This window comes from Drosophila nasuta, chromosome 2R, assembly GCF_023558535.2.
Source record: "Drosophila nasuta strain 15112-1781.00 chromosome 2R, ASM2355853v1, whole genome shotgun sequence".
In the NCBI taxonomy this organism is placed as follows: domain Eukaryota; kingdom Metazoa; phylum Arthropoda; class Insecta; order Diptera; family Drosophilidae; genus Drosophila; species Drosophila nasuta.
The window spans coordinates 33,715,675-33,732,230 of record NC_083456.1 but is presented as its reverse complement, the minus strand read 5'-3'; the positions used below and the strand labels follow the sequence as shown (position 1 = coordinate 33,732,230).

Genomic DNA, 16,556 nt, shown 5'->3' with positions numbered 1-16,556 from the left:
TTGTTCAAAAAAGGATTTTGAAGCTCATTAATAAAAACGGAAGGAATGACAACAACAATTACAACATGGAATTTTATGATCGAATGCACATGTTGAAGTAAGTTTAATTGTGGATTCAATTCATTTACATGGTCTATGGAAAAAAGAGATTCTTAAGATTCTGGTTTCAAAATCACAGTATAAGTAAGAAAATCATATTTGACATTTATACAATTATTTAGAAAAAGAAAATCTATTATATAATTTATTTAATTAAAACGGCAGCGAATTTATTTTATTTCTAGTTTAGGTCCTAAGAGACAATGTGTGACAATACATCAAGTGCACTTCCTTTTTTGGGGTACAAATTTGCGATATAATGGCGTGCATAAATCATTTTTTCGTTTCAATTGCTTGAACATATTTCAAATTGCGGAGTGTACAAGTGCTAGTACATTTGCTTGAGGGCGTGGCCAATGACTACAAAAAGAAGAAAATATACGAAATTTGGTTTGCAGCAGGCGAAATGCATTTGCCGGGGCCGCAACTTGGCCGTGGGCCAGTTGAAAGTAATGAAAAAATGCGTTGCCAAATAGCATATATCCACTACAGACAACTATGTGACCAAGGCAAAAAACTGACTTTTGCCCACTTATGCAACCAAGAACGCGGCAAATAAAAACCAAACAGGCAGCTCCAAGGCGGCACCACAAAACGGAAACGGAAATCGGAAGCTGCAACTGTGCGCGCAATCGTCCAAAGTAGCACAGCAGCAACAGAAATAGGCGGCACCAAAGGATGAAAGGACAACTGCAGGCAAGCCGAGAACAGCGATAAAAGTGTTGCAATTTATGAGCCGGCTTGCCGGCGCCCAAGCAAAGTCAGCACCTAACGAAGGCAGCTTAAGTTTCTAGCTAATTGATTTTGTGATTTTATCTTTTAATGACTATTTCGCAAAGTGCAGATCCAAAAGGATGCAGCCTTGACTCTACATACAAACATTCTTATATATACGAAAATATAAGGAGCATTTTATATAAGACGAGAATACATCGTTTTTGTTGCATTTCAAAATCCGAAATGTATTAAAAAATTGTTTAAAAGAATTACAGCTTTTGCCCATGCTGTTGACTGTAGAGCTCTATAAAAGTATATGATAAGTATTTTCAAATTAAAGTCATACATAATGAGCATATCAGGTAGCTACGTCGTGCGCACATCAATTACTTCTGAGGATATACACATATCAAATCTATGCTCGGAAAGGACAATTGCTTCGTTAGCATTTAAACCCCACTTATTTCTGGCAGGAAAATATGTCGAACAATTGGCATTGCATGCTGTGAATATTTGATGCCTTTAACTTTCGCTTGTATAGTAAAATCATTTTTTATGTAACAGCATTTGCTGATTTTTGCAAATGTAATTTTGCACAAAATTTACATATGTATGTAGCTTGCAAATTGAGCACCAGAGTTATACCACCTGCTGACAAATCATTCATTAGTGTCGCGAATAGATGAGATTGTGTCCGGATTTCTGAATCCATTTCAACGTGAGATTTAGTGTTCATGCGAGCTTAACAATGGTACTTCGTTAATGCAGCAACCAACAAAAAGCAATCAAAATTAAATGAATATACATACATATTTATTCATCAAATTCAATTTAAATTTATAAAACAGATGTATGTAAATATGAGTTTTTGACATATAAGATTCATTATCATTTTATTGTATTAGATATACATTTATTTTTGTGCAAGGCTGGTGACTGGGGAAAAATTCATTAAATACTTTGACAAAAAATATTTGGGCAATTTAAAAATTTGACACCGCAGCAAAGCTAAACTTACTAATTATCTAATACAACCAAACTCTTTTACATTGCACGATATGAACAATAATATTGCAGCTTTGTTGTCATATGAATAAATGAATAAGTAAAATACTCACAGTTGCAACATATTCCTAAACCAGAAAGTGCAGTGGGGTTTCTGCCCCAATGCCGTGTCGTGCATTTATTATTTTGAGTACTGGTAATAGGTTTTCTATTTACAAATGTAATTTGCATTTAATTTCATTTTATGCAAAATTCCAATAATAACAAATATTGTAATAAATACACAAATGCAAATTGGTCATTTCATTAAAAAGTAATAAAAACGAATTTAATAAACAAATGATGCAAAAAACAATTACAAATTTGACAATATAAAGTACTCGACTTCCAAATACCTATTTTATACAAATCATAATGAAGATCACATTTTGAAAATTAAACATATATAATATATGTAAAAGTGAAAGCCACTTTAAAAGCTGCGCTATCGTTATTTAAGATAAATTTATATGATTCAGATAAATTCATTAACTTTAATGGTCCTCTTTTTAAATACCGATAGTGGTAGCATAACAAGAAAATGTAATGGATGTGGAATCACGTAGGCTCGACTCGGCATTCGACGCAAACTCTATGATAGAATACCTAATTGTAGCACAAACGCCCCCAAAAACATACACAACAGAACAAAAGCTCATTACGCATACGCCGTGTTGTGTGACGGCGAAGCAAACATAGTACTACCAACGACAATAGACAATAGCAGTGTTGGCAGTAGTGAGCTACATTATTAACGTTTAAACCGCATTTGAACGCTTGAATTAAGTATTCCACAAAAGTAACAGGAGCTGCAGTTCATCGAGGCACATTCCAAGGACTCTCACCAAAGAGTCAGACCACGTTCAACTCGGACACATTTTTGCACACCATGCACGTCATGGCCTGGCAATGTTTGTTACACGAGCCGATGGAAAATGTAACTAGCTTTTCGATTGAGATTTCACATTGCTGTTGTTTCAGTCTATGTTCAGAGGAAGACTACAGAAATGACTCTAGAAACATTTAGTCAGTTCAAGTTTCAACGCGCATCGCAGTCATTGAATTGTAAAGATTTTTAAATTAAATTGCGAATATTATTTCATTTGCGCCCGTTTCCGGTCTCTATAAGTAAAACGTACATCGCGACTCGGCAACAAAAGCTAAGATACACAGAAGTCTCCTTCTACTTACTATACACAATAGATTCCGGTCTCAAGGCCAATAAGGACAGTTAGATAACAGTTACAGTCGACTGTGTTCGACTATGAGATACCCAAACAACCAATTCAACCAGTATGTTGTTGTTGTATTAAACGTTAAAAAAGTCGCCAAAATCAGTACTTGTAAAAATTAATCTAGTCATATATGCATTTAAATGCCACTGTTAATTAAATAACTATCAAGTATAATTTACAATTAACCATACTAGTTTCAAAGCAATTGCTAAAAAAAATATGACTTTCATTGCTTAAAATTGTCTTTCTGAAACTCTGGAAATTATTTTGATTTTAGATACCCTAAATAAATTACTTACTTTTTACCTATTTATTTTCTTTTCAATATTATTATTTTCTCTTCATTTATATATGAAAAATGTTAAAGTTTGCCTGAGCTATTTTCATGCATTGTTGTTTGGTTTGCTTTTGCTTTTACTCTATTTTCACAATTTTATTTACGCATTTTATTCAATTATAGTATATCAAGCCAAAGGCAATTGTGGTTCAAGAACAAATTGTGTAATAGAGCAAAGTCAAATTGAATTTACTAAGAATGTGAAAAGCTAAATGTTGTTCGGCAGAGAATAATAAAGAAAGTTTATTGAAAAACGCAATCATCTCAAATTAAAACTGATTTGAACTTACTATTAAAAGCAATAATAGAATACTTGCTTAAAAGTAATTGTTTTACAATATTCAGTGTAGCTACAAATCCAATACAACTATATTTTATTTATGTGTTTCTGTGAAATATGTCTTACTTATTGTGATATCATATTTTCTTTTAAAACATTTGAAAATAGTACCATGTGTAAATAATAATAATATAGCGGCCTTTGATTAAATCATTAAAAGGTAAAAACACAACACTTCTTCAAAGAGTTCGAATTACAAAAAAAAAAGAAACTCATCAATTTTAAATAGAGAAATGTAGGTTGTGAAAAAGCAAAACAAAAATTTAATTTTTTTACTACACTACAAAAAAGCCGTGTACCAAACAAAAGTAAAAATATTGCGAAATTGTGGAAAAGAATAACTAAAAGTCGAAAGGCAGATTATTATCATACAAAAATTTGGCTTCATTTTGTACAGCAAACAAATACAAAAAGATAAAACGACATTCAACTGTAAGTTCTTATATAAAATTGTTGATTGTGACTGAGGACTTAATATTAGACCTCAAAAAGAATAATCAACCGAGATACCTCTTCGCTAGGCAAACTATTTTCTAAACTCAAACGAAAACTAGAAGCCACAATTTGTAGACATCGTGCCAATCAACGTGCAATTAAAGCTAAAGTTAAATCAAAATCGGGATATCCTGAATAAAAGTTCGTAGCGGTCGAAACTGCGGGTCACAACGTGCTAGTAATTAATTAAATATGCACAACAATAACAACAAAATTGTTACTATAACAGCCGAAAACCCTAACAAATATTTTTCTAACGTTTTAAAAAGAGTGCCAGCAACTTAGTTAATTAACTATGCACTACAACATCAAAAATAACAAAAACACAATTGTTATTATAACAGCCGAAAAGCCCAGCAAATATTTTTCTAAAGTTTTAAAAATAGTGCCAACAACTTGGTTTATTTGCTAAACAGGTAATAAAATTTCGATTTTTAAAGTTCTTGAGCCTTGCACGAAAGGTAAGATACAAAACGTACGTGCAAATACTAAAGACCCCTAAAAATATTTTGTGGCTGCGTTATACTTTTCTGAGCCTTGCATATCAGAAACGGGGATGGATAGGGGGCGTAGTTGTCGGCGGATGTGTGCACCATGACTTCACATATTGCCCAGGGCACCACTAAAATATTATTTCATGAAATTTGCTTAAGGATGCAGCAGCCAAAAGTTTGTTTATCCTTGAAAGTTTATTTTGCCCCGGAAATAAACCAAATTGCGCTAGTCTAACGTTGAGAGTGGTGCACAGGGACGGCATGTGTTGCATGTGGATGCAGAGGCAGGCAGAGGGAAATATGTAAGTGCCTGTTGGTGTTTATTGATATAAGTGCAACTGCTGCAAAGGCAACTAAAATGCATCATAATTCGTTGTGGTTGCGTTTAACGGATTTATGAACTTTAATGCAAATTCCCTTAAATATGGGCATCACATTATCGATGTTAAATAGCTTTAGTTGCTAAAATAAATATAAAATGCTGTAATTAAGCTGCATATTTGCTTAACAATTATACTCGTAGATGTAGCTACAGCTATACTGTAACACACCAGCAACAGCAACAGCAACAACAACAACAACAGCATGGCCAAAAACAAGAGTAAATTGTCGGCCAGGAAGACAGCGATGGCAGCCATGATGATGATGGCCATTACAAAAACATTTAATTGTTGTTTTTGCCAAATGAATGGCAAACGGCCCGCAGCGACAACAGCACACAACACAAATTGCGGTGTGCTCATTACGACAATGGGGCCGGACTCGGCCGAGTCAGTTGCCCAGTCGGCCCATTAGAAGCCACTGGAAACCATAGCGTCGTGCATTTGCCTTCTTTCATGCTCGCCTGCACATCTTTGTTGCAACAACACAACTGCAGCTCACCTCCCTCCCCCGATGTGACAAAGCAGCCTTGTCAGTTAGTCAAGCAACCGACCTGCGGCTATGTGGCCCCAACGAGCAAACTGGAGCACTTCACTGCGTGTGCCGACTCTATATTTTTTCCACTAATTAAAATAAACCAAGTGGCAACGCTGAAACATGCTCCTCCTCCCGCACGTAGCGCCCAGTTTGCCTGCGTAGGCATCATCATCGTCAGCAGCTAGACAGGAAAGTCAGCCGTAAGCTGTATGTGAAAATGGCACAAGGTTGCCTGCAAGCCGCCTTCGGCAACCAAATTAAAATTGAGCAGCGGTTACGGAGCAACGTTACGACCACAGACGGACTAAGGGTACACTGAGTCATAACTAACAAATTCCCTTAGTTTTCCTTTAGTTGACCCACGGCCATTTGAGAGAGGGTTGTATTAGCTTTGGCATTGGACTGGCATTGTGAATAGCACAATATCATCCCAAATATGTAACTACTTATAACTGCGCTAGGAACACAAACAAAAGTCTAAAAGTCTAATTAAAGCATCTTTCGGAGAGAATTGATTGAAATGCGCCACAATTTTAGTTGAGCACTTGGGATACACAACAGTGCACTTTTATTCAATTTGGCATCCAAAAAAACATTTTGCATAATCGTTTTAATAACAACTTTGTAATTGCTTATTCATGTACATCCAGTGAGAGAGCGAGATCGAAAACTCAGAGGCGAGGCAGCAGCCCAGCCCTTCAGCACGACAACGACCCATATACTCAGACTCAGACTCTCTCCACAAAGCCCACAGTTATGGAACAAACTTTTGCTTTTTAAATGTTCCTTTATTAGTTACTGTAATTGTTTTCTTGTTGTTGTAAACGTTGTTGTTGTCGTTGTTTTGGAGGGACTCACTGAGGGGTTAGCTTAGCCCAGGAAATGTCCTGCCAGTGGCCAAGGCGCCTTTAGCCACAACGGCTTTTTGTTCATCATCAAAGAAATCGAGACTTCAGCCTTGAGTCTTGAACCAGGCGCTGAAAGTTTCGCGAAATGCAACAATAGCAGCAGCCAGCGAGCAACAATAACACCAACAACATAATAATAACGACAACAACCGACAACAAAGTTGTAAAAGAAACGAAGCAGAAATTTCATAGTGTTTTCTTGTAAACACACCGGAAATGCTTCATTTTGCGTTGCCCACTGCGGAAATGTCTGCCGCCAGCAATAGGAACAAAACAACATACAAATGCATATAAATATATATGAAGTATATAACATACATACATATACTTTAGATATTTACATACATACATACATACATACAAATGTACATGCAGCAGAAAATTCCAGAAACTGCAACTGTAATTTGCGCCTTTGTTTAGCTGCCTGGCCACAAGTTTTCAACGTAAAACTTTTGGCCAAAACCAAACAAAACTAACCAGTGAGCAATAACAACAAGTATAGAAAAAGGCAAGTCCGTGTTTTATACATAGAACAGATACAACTCTACTTATTTATTTGCATATATATTTAAACAAGAAAATCTTGAATCAAAACTAAATTAAAGGAATGCTTTTGGCGACAAAATATTTGGTCGAAGAACTTAACTAAAACTTGAGCGACACATGGGGCGTATGGTAGTGTGCGTAGAAAGGGTACGAAAATAGCAAAGGCTTAGCATCTCAAATGTTTTGTTTGCTGCTCAAAATTCTTGTGCATGTGTGCTTTGAAAATTTTCGCAATCAACATTAGCATGTTTGTCGAAGCAAGAAATGCAATTTGTTACCACACAGACAGTTGGGCAAGAGTTCACCACAAGTTCAATTCGTCAGGAGAAACTTTATTAATTTAAAGTAAACGCTTGCAAATTTTCGTTGCCAAGAAGCCGCGGGCGTACACATCGCATTTGTAACATACACTGCAAATTCTCAGCAACAAATCTAAATCGGTTTAGCAATAAATCGAGCGCATGCATATATATGTACATATGTATGTATTAGAACCAAAACTTTTCGAATAGCTCACGTGTCGTATACGCAACCAAGCAACAGTGAATACGAGCATAGCGCTCTTAATTGCCGCTGACAAGAAACCGGGTGGCAAAACTATGGACCAATAGCAAAGAACAGCCAGTATAAATCTGCTATATATATTTGTACATACATACATATGTACATATCGATGAATTGGCACTTGGGATCAGGTGATGAGCGTTTGCCATGCCACTGACATGTGTAAGTAAGGTGATGAGCAAGCGGATGGGAATAGCGGCAACGTTATTGCATTGACAACTCGCCACATTTCGCCAATGGCACTAGAAAGAACATCAGAAGCAACAACAACAACAACAATAACAGCCGCAAAAAACAACAACAACGATAGCAATGGCAACAATAACATCAGCAGCAGCTCATTAGATTAATGACGCTGGTAATGGATTAGCGGGAACCACAGCTGGCAGTCGACTTTGTCATTGGCGCCACGGCGTCTACGCCGCCAACTAAACAGCAGTTCGTAATTAGTGACATAGGTCGAGACTATGGACAATGGTCGAGGCACAGCAACACATGCGCCATTGACAGTCGACACCCGGCAGCCGACAGCCGACAGCCGAGAGCGGACAACAGACAGCGGGCAGCGGGCAGCAGTCGGCTAGCAGTGAAGCTTTAGAGGAGCTAAGGGTGCAATAAAGCTGTCAGCAGCACTCACAGCAATAATTACAATTACAAAGTTATATATATTAACTTTAAACGTTAATTAAGTACTTAAAGTGGTGTATGTACCTTTAATAACAGTAAGTAAGAAGTCAAGTCTGAAATTGATTACCCGCTGATCAGCTTAATGGTAAAGTTCCATGCACACACAAGTACTATAACCAATAATAACTTTGCAAGAATGCCGCCTGCATTTCAATTAGGTCGCGGCAGCCGGAGAAACCTTAACAGTTTAATATTAATATACTCATGTACAAGCGCGTACTTGGCCAGGCAATGTGTTTGCAAGTGATGCTCTGGTTGAAATTGTTGAGGCTCCCTCATTTAAATAAAGAAGAGAAGCGAGGCGTAAGCAAACAAGTCAGATATGCTCGACTTTCAAATACTCTTTCCCACATACTCATACATCCAGTAATACATACTTATAAGACCAATCAAATGTAATCCTATTCATAATATCACATATATATGTATGTATTTTTTTATGACCTGCTGCCACCTCAAGAGAATCAGTTATTAGAGCAATTTGCCCCTTAATCACATTGCCGACAATCTCTACTAATTATCAGCCACCTCAATCAACACATGAATTACCCGTAGCAGAGAATCGGCCACTAACCGTTACATGGATTTAGTCTTGGCGGCAAATTGAAACGTTTTCCACTTTCATAGACCGCAATGCAAGTTAGTTTCATTCGTCAACTACACATTTGCCAGTTAGAAACGTCACACTGTCAGCCTCCTTACATACGAGTTTGCCTGCAACGCGTGCCATAACTTTACTACCCATGACGATGACGGTGTGTGGGTCTTGCCCTGCCCTGGCCTGCCCTAGCATGGCCTGGCGACAGTATTGCAGCGCATTAACCCAATTATAACGCAGAACACGTAGCAGACCATTTATCGTTTCGCCTGCTTCTGTTTTTAAACCGGCGCTAGGTTTTTGCAGCCTCTACAGTCATATTCTAAAGCCAAGTGCTGTAAACGGCCACAGTGGACAGTGCTGAATTTTAAATGTCAATCGGCCGGACTGCACGCTTCTTATCAGCTTATCTACGGTCGCTAGCCAAGCATAAGTAAACACATGCCACTACAAAAAGCATAGCGGACAGTTCGTCACAATGGCTACTTTATGAAATTATTTGTATTTGCATTTAACCTTGCAGATTAATGTAAATCTATTTAATGATGAGGATGATGAGGATATAAGAAACGAAATGTAGGAGTCTAGCATTTCTTCGAAACTCCCACTAAATTTAGTTATTATAAATATGTTTCGTATTGTTACTATTCTCTTCTGGCACACTGCTAATGCCAATGACAAATTATGAATTAGAACTCTAACATAATTTATATTGCTGCTGCTCTATTAAGCAAATCGATAATGCTCTGTCTAGTACCCATAAATCAATTGCGGAATGACTAGGTTGGCTCCAAGTAAACGAAATATTTTGCTAATGAACATTTATGACACTTCTGATAACCATAATTTTAAGTTAATTTTTTAAATTGTTTATCAATTCGCACCAACTTTGGAAGAAGTAAATTCAAAACATATTTACACTAACTAAATGTATTTGCAAATTCGGATCTTAGTAATAGTAGTATCAGCAACGCCAACGCTTTATGCCCATTTACTAATTTACATATTTGGTACTTGATCAGTTGAGTCACACTTCGAGGTTAGTGAACTTTGAAACTTCTCAATATGTCGTCAAAATCTACTATATATCTTCTTTAGTTTTGTTTGGCATCTAGGTTTATGGCTTCCAAATCAATTTTTATTACTTCGCAGTTTACCTAAAGATATTTGCAGATAAAGCAGAAAGAGATTATACAAACAATCTGTTAAAAATTCAACAGTTAAGCAATCTTGTATAGTTTATCTAGCCTTAATTCCACATGCCAAACATCACAAACATAAATTCGAACACATTTCTGTGTATTTAGTATCGCAACAAGACTTAAGATATATGTTACAAAGTAAACTAAAAATGTATCACACGTTTGAGAAATAAGCATAACGAAACGAAAATGGCATATAATGCTGGTGTTATTACCCGTGTCATTTGCAAACACAATAATAAAAAAAAAACATTCATTCAAAATTCTCACAAATAAATTTCATGAGACTCAACGCCCTTAAGAATTCTCACATGTCGCTCGCAAAAACGAAGGAAGCGAAGAAACCAAATACAGAACTACTTAAATATAAATGAAATCACGTTTCATGCGCCTCCGCTAACGATCAGGACTTTCTCTTTCCAAAAAAGTGTAAATAACAATTTTATTGTATGTATTTATAACATTTATATAAAGTTTTCAATGAGCGACAAGCATCCATACAGACAAACAGAATCACCGGCAGACAGGTGTGACACTTTTTTTTTTTTGTTTTGTTTTTGTTTTTTCAGTTTCGGTTTCTGTTTCTGTGCTTGATTCTGATTCTGGTTTCGTAGCGCATGTTACTGGCCCACTTTCGGGCTTGATGTGGCATCAGAATGCAGCGGGCGTCTGCAAAGATTGCTGACAACTCTCACCCATGAGGGACAAGGGGAGCATGGTATGGTACATCAAACATTGTCCACTAACAGAGCAAAAGCAACTGTGTAAATATTTGTATGTGCACATAAAACAATGGACACAGGCTGTAGCCCATCCAAGTACCCAAGCAGACAATACTACGGACAACGGACAACCAGACTGCCAGCAGTCCAGCTTAAACGGAACAAAAGAATCGCTATCACAACTCGTAGGCAATAAAATTGTCAACGTATGTGAAATTTAAAATAAAATGATGAATTTATATGAACGGTCGACACACGTCAAACGTGCGAGAATTTCTAAAGCAACTCAACTGGTTTGGCATGGGCCTTTGTCAAAAACAATGCTTGCATCATTTGAGCTGATATTTCTCTGGGGCTCTTCATTCTTCGCTCAAGTGTTAACTGCAAAATTATGCAAAGAAAGCACAGTTATCATACAACCACAAGCATTTATCTTAGCCAACACAAATCGGGATGCGGAAGAGCTACGCAATGCAAACAAACAAATTCAATGAACCAATATCCCCAAAGTTGTGGAACATCATTGGCTTAGTCCCATATAAGTATGGAGCAGAGCGTTATTGGGTCAAATAAAATGGCATAGTGGGGTTTGACTTAATATTAAAGACATAAGACGACTAAATGTAAATGCTGACTAAATATATCGCTGCCCTCATCACAACTAAAGTTCTTCGACTGTTTTAAGTTTCTCTGCAAATCGGATTGCCTTCAGTCTCAGCGTCAGTCTCAGCGTCAGCGTCAGCTTCATACTCTGCATCTGTCTCCGACTGGCGATGCGAAGGATTACACAACTTTGGGATTGTCAATATGACTTAAGCTGCTGCTTCTGCCGTCGCTAACGAGCTGCTTGCGTAGCCACTGCGCCAAGAATAACAAAGAACGACAACTGTTACGATTGCTACGACTGCTGCTGTTACTCCAACAGCAACTGTTGCTAGTCGGAAGTAACAATGCCTTCGTTGTTGCAAGTGTACGCGAGGCAAATTGATTTCAATTGCGCACTGGGTGACTCTGGCAGCAATTAGATTTTGCGGCGCTGGTCGAGATTTAATTATGCGTACACATTTCAATTAGATAGCTGCCATTTAATTGCCTTGCAATGGGAGAAGAAACGTCATGAAGTTTAACTCAATTATAAAATGAATTTTTTGGCCTGTGAAAGCTCCATAAATAAACTTATGGCTCTTAATATTAAGCATACGGCGTGTGTGAAGAACCAATTTAAAAGAAAAGACAAGCTACAGCCCAATTGCTTAACACGAGTACTGCTGTCATTTGCATGCCAACGACAACGACAACGACAACAACAACAACAATGACAACAACCACCTATCTAGCCAGCTACAACAACCACAACTAAGTTGACGACGTCAACGTCGACGCTTCCAAGATTTATTAGCGCATTTGACTTGATTTAGCTTGTTTATGTTTTGCAGAGAAAAACTTATGGTTGAGCATTATGGCCACAAAATGGACAACGGTGCTGGACACCAGCATGCAGGTGAGCATTGCTATGAGCGTGTATGCATGTTCTTAGCTGTATGTGTGAGTTTTGGTTAGGTGTTGCTTCAGGTTAGCGCAAAAACAGTGCTCATCCCTGGCTCTAGATGCCTGCTGATGTGCATCATAAATTATTTTGATGATCGTTTTAGTTGATGCTGCTGTTGAAAAATCTGATTGGACGCAGTTGATAGCCCAAATGGGGGGCGTGAACCAGGGCTGCAGGTGTTAAATGTCTTGAGCAAAGTGCTCCACATAAATCCAGTGCAGATGTGTGTGCGATAGATGTGACTTTAAACTGACAATAGCTCATTTAAATGGTCAACATTTGTTTGTGTGTCTCTCTCTCTCTCTGTCTCTCTCTTGAAATGTGTGTGGGACTGTGAGTTATGTGCATTCTCCTACTTTGATTTGATTTAAATTAATGAGCTTCCTGCTAAAGGTTACCCACTTTAACGAGCATAATACTCAATGCTGGCTTGCCCCTATCCATATCCATATCCATATCCAAAACCGTACGAAATTTTCGTCTATTGCAGACATAACAAACTAATTCCTGCCGCCTGTGTGGCACAATCCATTAAAGTCACTTTATGTTACAGTTGCTGCATGTTTTTATGGTAGCTTTTGCTGCTAATGTTTGTGTCGTGTAAATTATTCTGTTCAGACAAAAAACTCGACCAAATGCAGCGTCATTCATCACAACAACAACAAAAACATCAAAAGAAAACAAAACAACTTTTAAGCGGAGAAGAGAGCAACCGTAACTGGGACTCATTTTTGCACTTAAACAACGAGCAACGAACCCAGACAAAAAGACACTAATACTCGCACACATACACATACACATACACATACACACACCCGTTCCTGTATTTACTCTGCACATGCCAGCCAGCCCTTTTGTTGTCTTTTTCTCCGTCTTTTTTTGGCGCAACACCCTGACAAATACTTTACTTATACTCGTGCACCCCAGCAAAACTGTTAAAAAATTAAAATTCTGCTTAACAACTTTGCCGCTTGATAAATTAGTGCGACTGCATAAATACGTACGAGTTTGTTCATACAGCAAGAAGCAAGAAGGCGCCCATATCTCTGTTACACTCTTACAAAACAGTCCTCGTAATGCTCATTTGTTTATTAGCCTTTGTGCGGGTCGGCAGCGGTTGGTTTCAGGATCATCGCGACATATTCATTGCCGTAATGGGTTCCAAATTAAATTTCAATAACAACCAAAATGAATAAATGTAAATTTCACGAAACGATAAACTTTATTCTATATGATCGTTTTATTTGAACACTTGTGTTTTCTGTCATTCAAAAACAATCCAAGATAAAGCGCGTGAAGATGAACTTGCCCCAAAAGCAAGAGTTTATTTAGGAATAAACGTAATTTACTTTTTTGGTATCATTGACCCAATAATTTTTTTGAGCACAGTCCACAAGATATGAATCACAGATTAAGTATTCATATATTATCGTGTTGACAAGCTCTTCATTGCGATAAGCTTCAAAGTAAAGTATTTCAATTTACATTTTTTCAACAATTTTATAGTAATATCGGGCTGGGGCCCGTTTCCCTGAAAGTATTTTATGATGAACCATCTCTTTCTAAATTAAATAAGATCAATAGAACCATACAAATATGTTAATAATAGTGTTTTAAATAAATGAGTAATATTCAAAATAAAAGCGCCATAACTAGAGGACTTTTCAGCGAATGCGTGTCGATGATGATGCCAGCGAGATAAAACGAAATAAATATTACAAATATTTGAAATGAACGACCACACATTAGCGAGCACGTGACGAGTGAGTGTATAGACGTATGAAGGGGGGATGAGAATATGAGTTTGGAGGGTGTTCCTGAGTACAACCACAATCTGCAACCGCACGCATTTGCTTTAATTAATAAGCCAGCCCCTAAACTAAACTTTGGATGGTTTCCGTGTCCACACGAAATGTGTCATAATTTCTATTTATGGTCAGGCATTGTGGGCACGTCGCATTTATTATGATTTAATTTAATAAATTACAGCAGCTCCTCAGTGAGCATTTGAAAAAATTGCTACGACAAGCTCAACACGCAAGATAGCAATGTTGGTAAGCATTTTTTAAAATGGAAAGCTAATTAAGTAATAATTTGCCTAATGCAAAAATTACCCAGTTCACGAAATTTTTCCTAACACAATAAAAAAGAGTTGCGTGCCACATATTAGCATACATACTATATATGGAATGCGCACTCGAATATACTGGTATATGAAAACAAGAATATTGTTCATTGCTTTACACAAATGACATACTTCACATGGAGTACTGGTAAAAGCCTTAGACAATTACTTCTCCTCTGGCAAAACAAAATAAAAGGATTATTATTGAATTCAGAATGCTATGAAAACTGCTTAATAACTAAACGAGAATTTTTTGTAGTATTTGATAAATCTCACTGAACGTAAACATAACTTTATTCAAAGAAGTAATAGAAATTTGATATCTCTGCGTAAGTACCATTAAAAAGGTCATCAAATGGCTCATATATCCAGATAAAGTCTGAATCTGCTAAGGGCTAACTGCTAAATTGCATAAATAACTATAGTAATACTTGGTCGCAGATATATTAAGATATCTGATTACCCAAACAACAATATAAGATGCAGAATCGCGAATTTTATTACAAAAATTAAGAAAGAACAACACCTCCTATGCAGCTGCAACATTCGATTCGTATTCAAGGCTTAAGCTGATACAGAAATAAAGATAAGGCACATAAAAAGTAACATTAAGCTATTTAAAGTGCCGTCAGAAAAGGGTCGTAAAATACATATAATAAAATCAAAAATGCCAGCAAATTCAAACATAATGATTTCATCTAATTATAGCAGAGATGCAACTCTTGGCTAATTCAGTTAGCCTTTAGTGCGGAAATGCCGCAAACACTTCTCAGCAGTCGCAACCGTCAACACTTCTTGACAGTCCACTCCAGACACAAAGGCCAGCAATCCAATGCCCAAGTATGACAGTCTATGACTACTGCTGAACTTCCTTTAACTTCAAGCAAGTTGTCTAAATTTAGATACAACTGTTGCTCCTACTGTGCCTTTTATAGTCTTTGATCTTGAAGCAAATGTTGTCTGTTGGCTTCTCGACTGGCTTCTTGGCTGTCCGCTTGTCTTCTTGTCTGCCTGTTTCCCTGCCTGCTGCCTGCTGCCTGTGTATCCGACTGACCATCAACAACCTAGTCAACGTTAATTGTCCTTTGGCATTCCTTCTCGTCATCATCGTCGCGGCTGAGTCGTCACAAGCTTCTGCAGCTAATGCGCTTGGGAGATCTGTAACTTAGCTTGAAACCGACAACAAACAAGCACAACAACAAATATAATTGGTATTTTAGCGTCTTTTGTGTCTATATTTAGATCTTAACATGAGCAAACGCATTGATTATGTTACTCAAATTACAGTAATTTGCTTTAAGAAGACATTGGGTGTGCCTGAGCTAATTAATGCATAGGTAAACCAATAAGTCGTTCCTATTTCAAAAATCTAACTTAAATGCCAGCTCCTTCATAATTTACAGGTGAACGCAACCCATTAATGTCTGTATTCATATATTTTTAAATTATTTATGTTTTTAATAGGTCAACGAAAAGTAAAAGCAAGCGAAACAACATCTGCGGAAGAAGCAGTGCTTTAAATGCAAATTTTATTGTGTATAAATTAATAAAGAAGACAAGTAGTGCCCAGTATGAAATGAACAAATCACCTGGTTACTCAATTTACATAAATGCCTAATAAGTTTTTATGCATATTAATTAAGTCATAAAAAGGAGCATTAAAAGGAGCCACAAACAAAACTTCTTTAGTATGCTTCAACTGAAACAATTTCCCGATTTATGTTTTCCATTTATGGTTTAGCTGAAATAAACGAGCGCAAATTATAGCGCAATCTATATAATACATATTTATACTTGTAAAGCACACACAAACACTCACAGGCACACCTCGAAAAGTTGTTACTTCTAATCTCAACAATGGAAACTTTAAATACTTTTTGCGGCATAGTTGAACTCAAAAAGCTATCTGGCTATCCAACGTGTCGCTTCTAGGAAACTTCCACCGGCCGAAAAGTTCAAATAGATAAACATCAGAC

The 16,556-nt window shown here is 37.1% G+C and overlaps 1 protein-coding gene and 1 long non-coding RNA gene across 7 annotated transcripts in view; one reads left to right on the top strand and one right to left on the bottom strand.

Moving 5' to 3' along the window:
* Positions 1–16,556, bottom strand: part of LOC132787390 (single-strand selective monofunctional uracil-DNA glycosylase) — a 132,589-nt gene that overhangs the window by 62,605 nt on the left and 53,428 nt on the right. The window lies entirely within an intron of this gene.
* On the top strand, positions 13,957–16,346 carry LOC132785716 (uncharacterized). 2 transcript variants are annotated; one of them, XR_009632342.1, is made up of 4 exons: positions 13,957–14,509; positions 14,574–14,909; positions 15,868–15,983; positions 16,045–16,346. It is a non-coding gene; the product is annotated as an uncharacterized LOC132785716 (long non-coding RNA). The 2 variants fall into 2 exon arrangements; XR_009632343.1 differs by having other exon boundaries at positions 15,823–15,983; positions 16,045–16,151.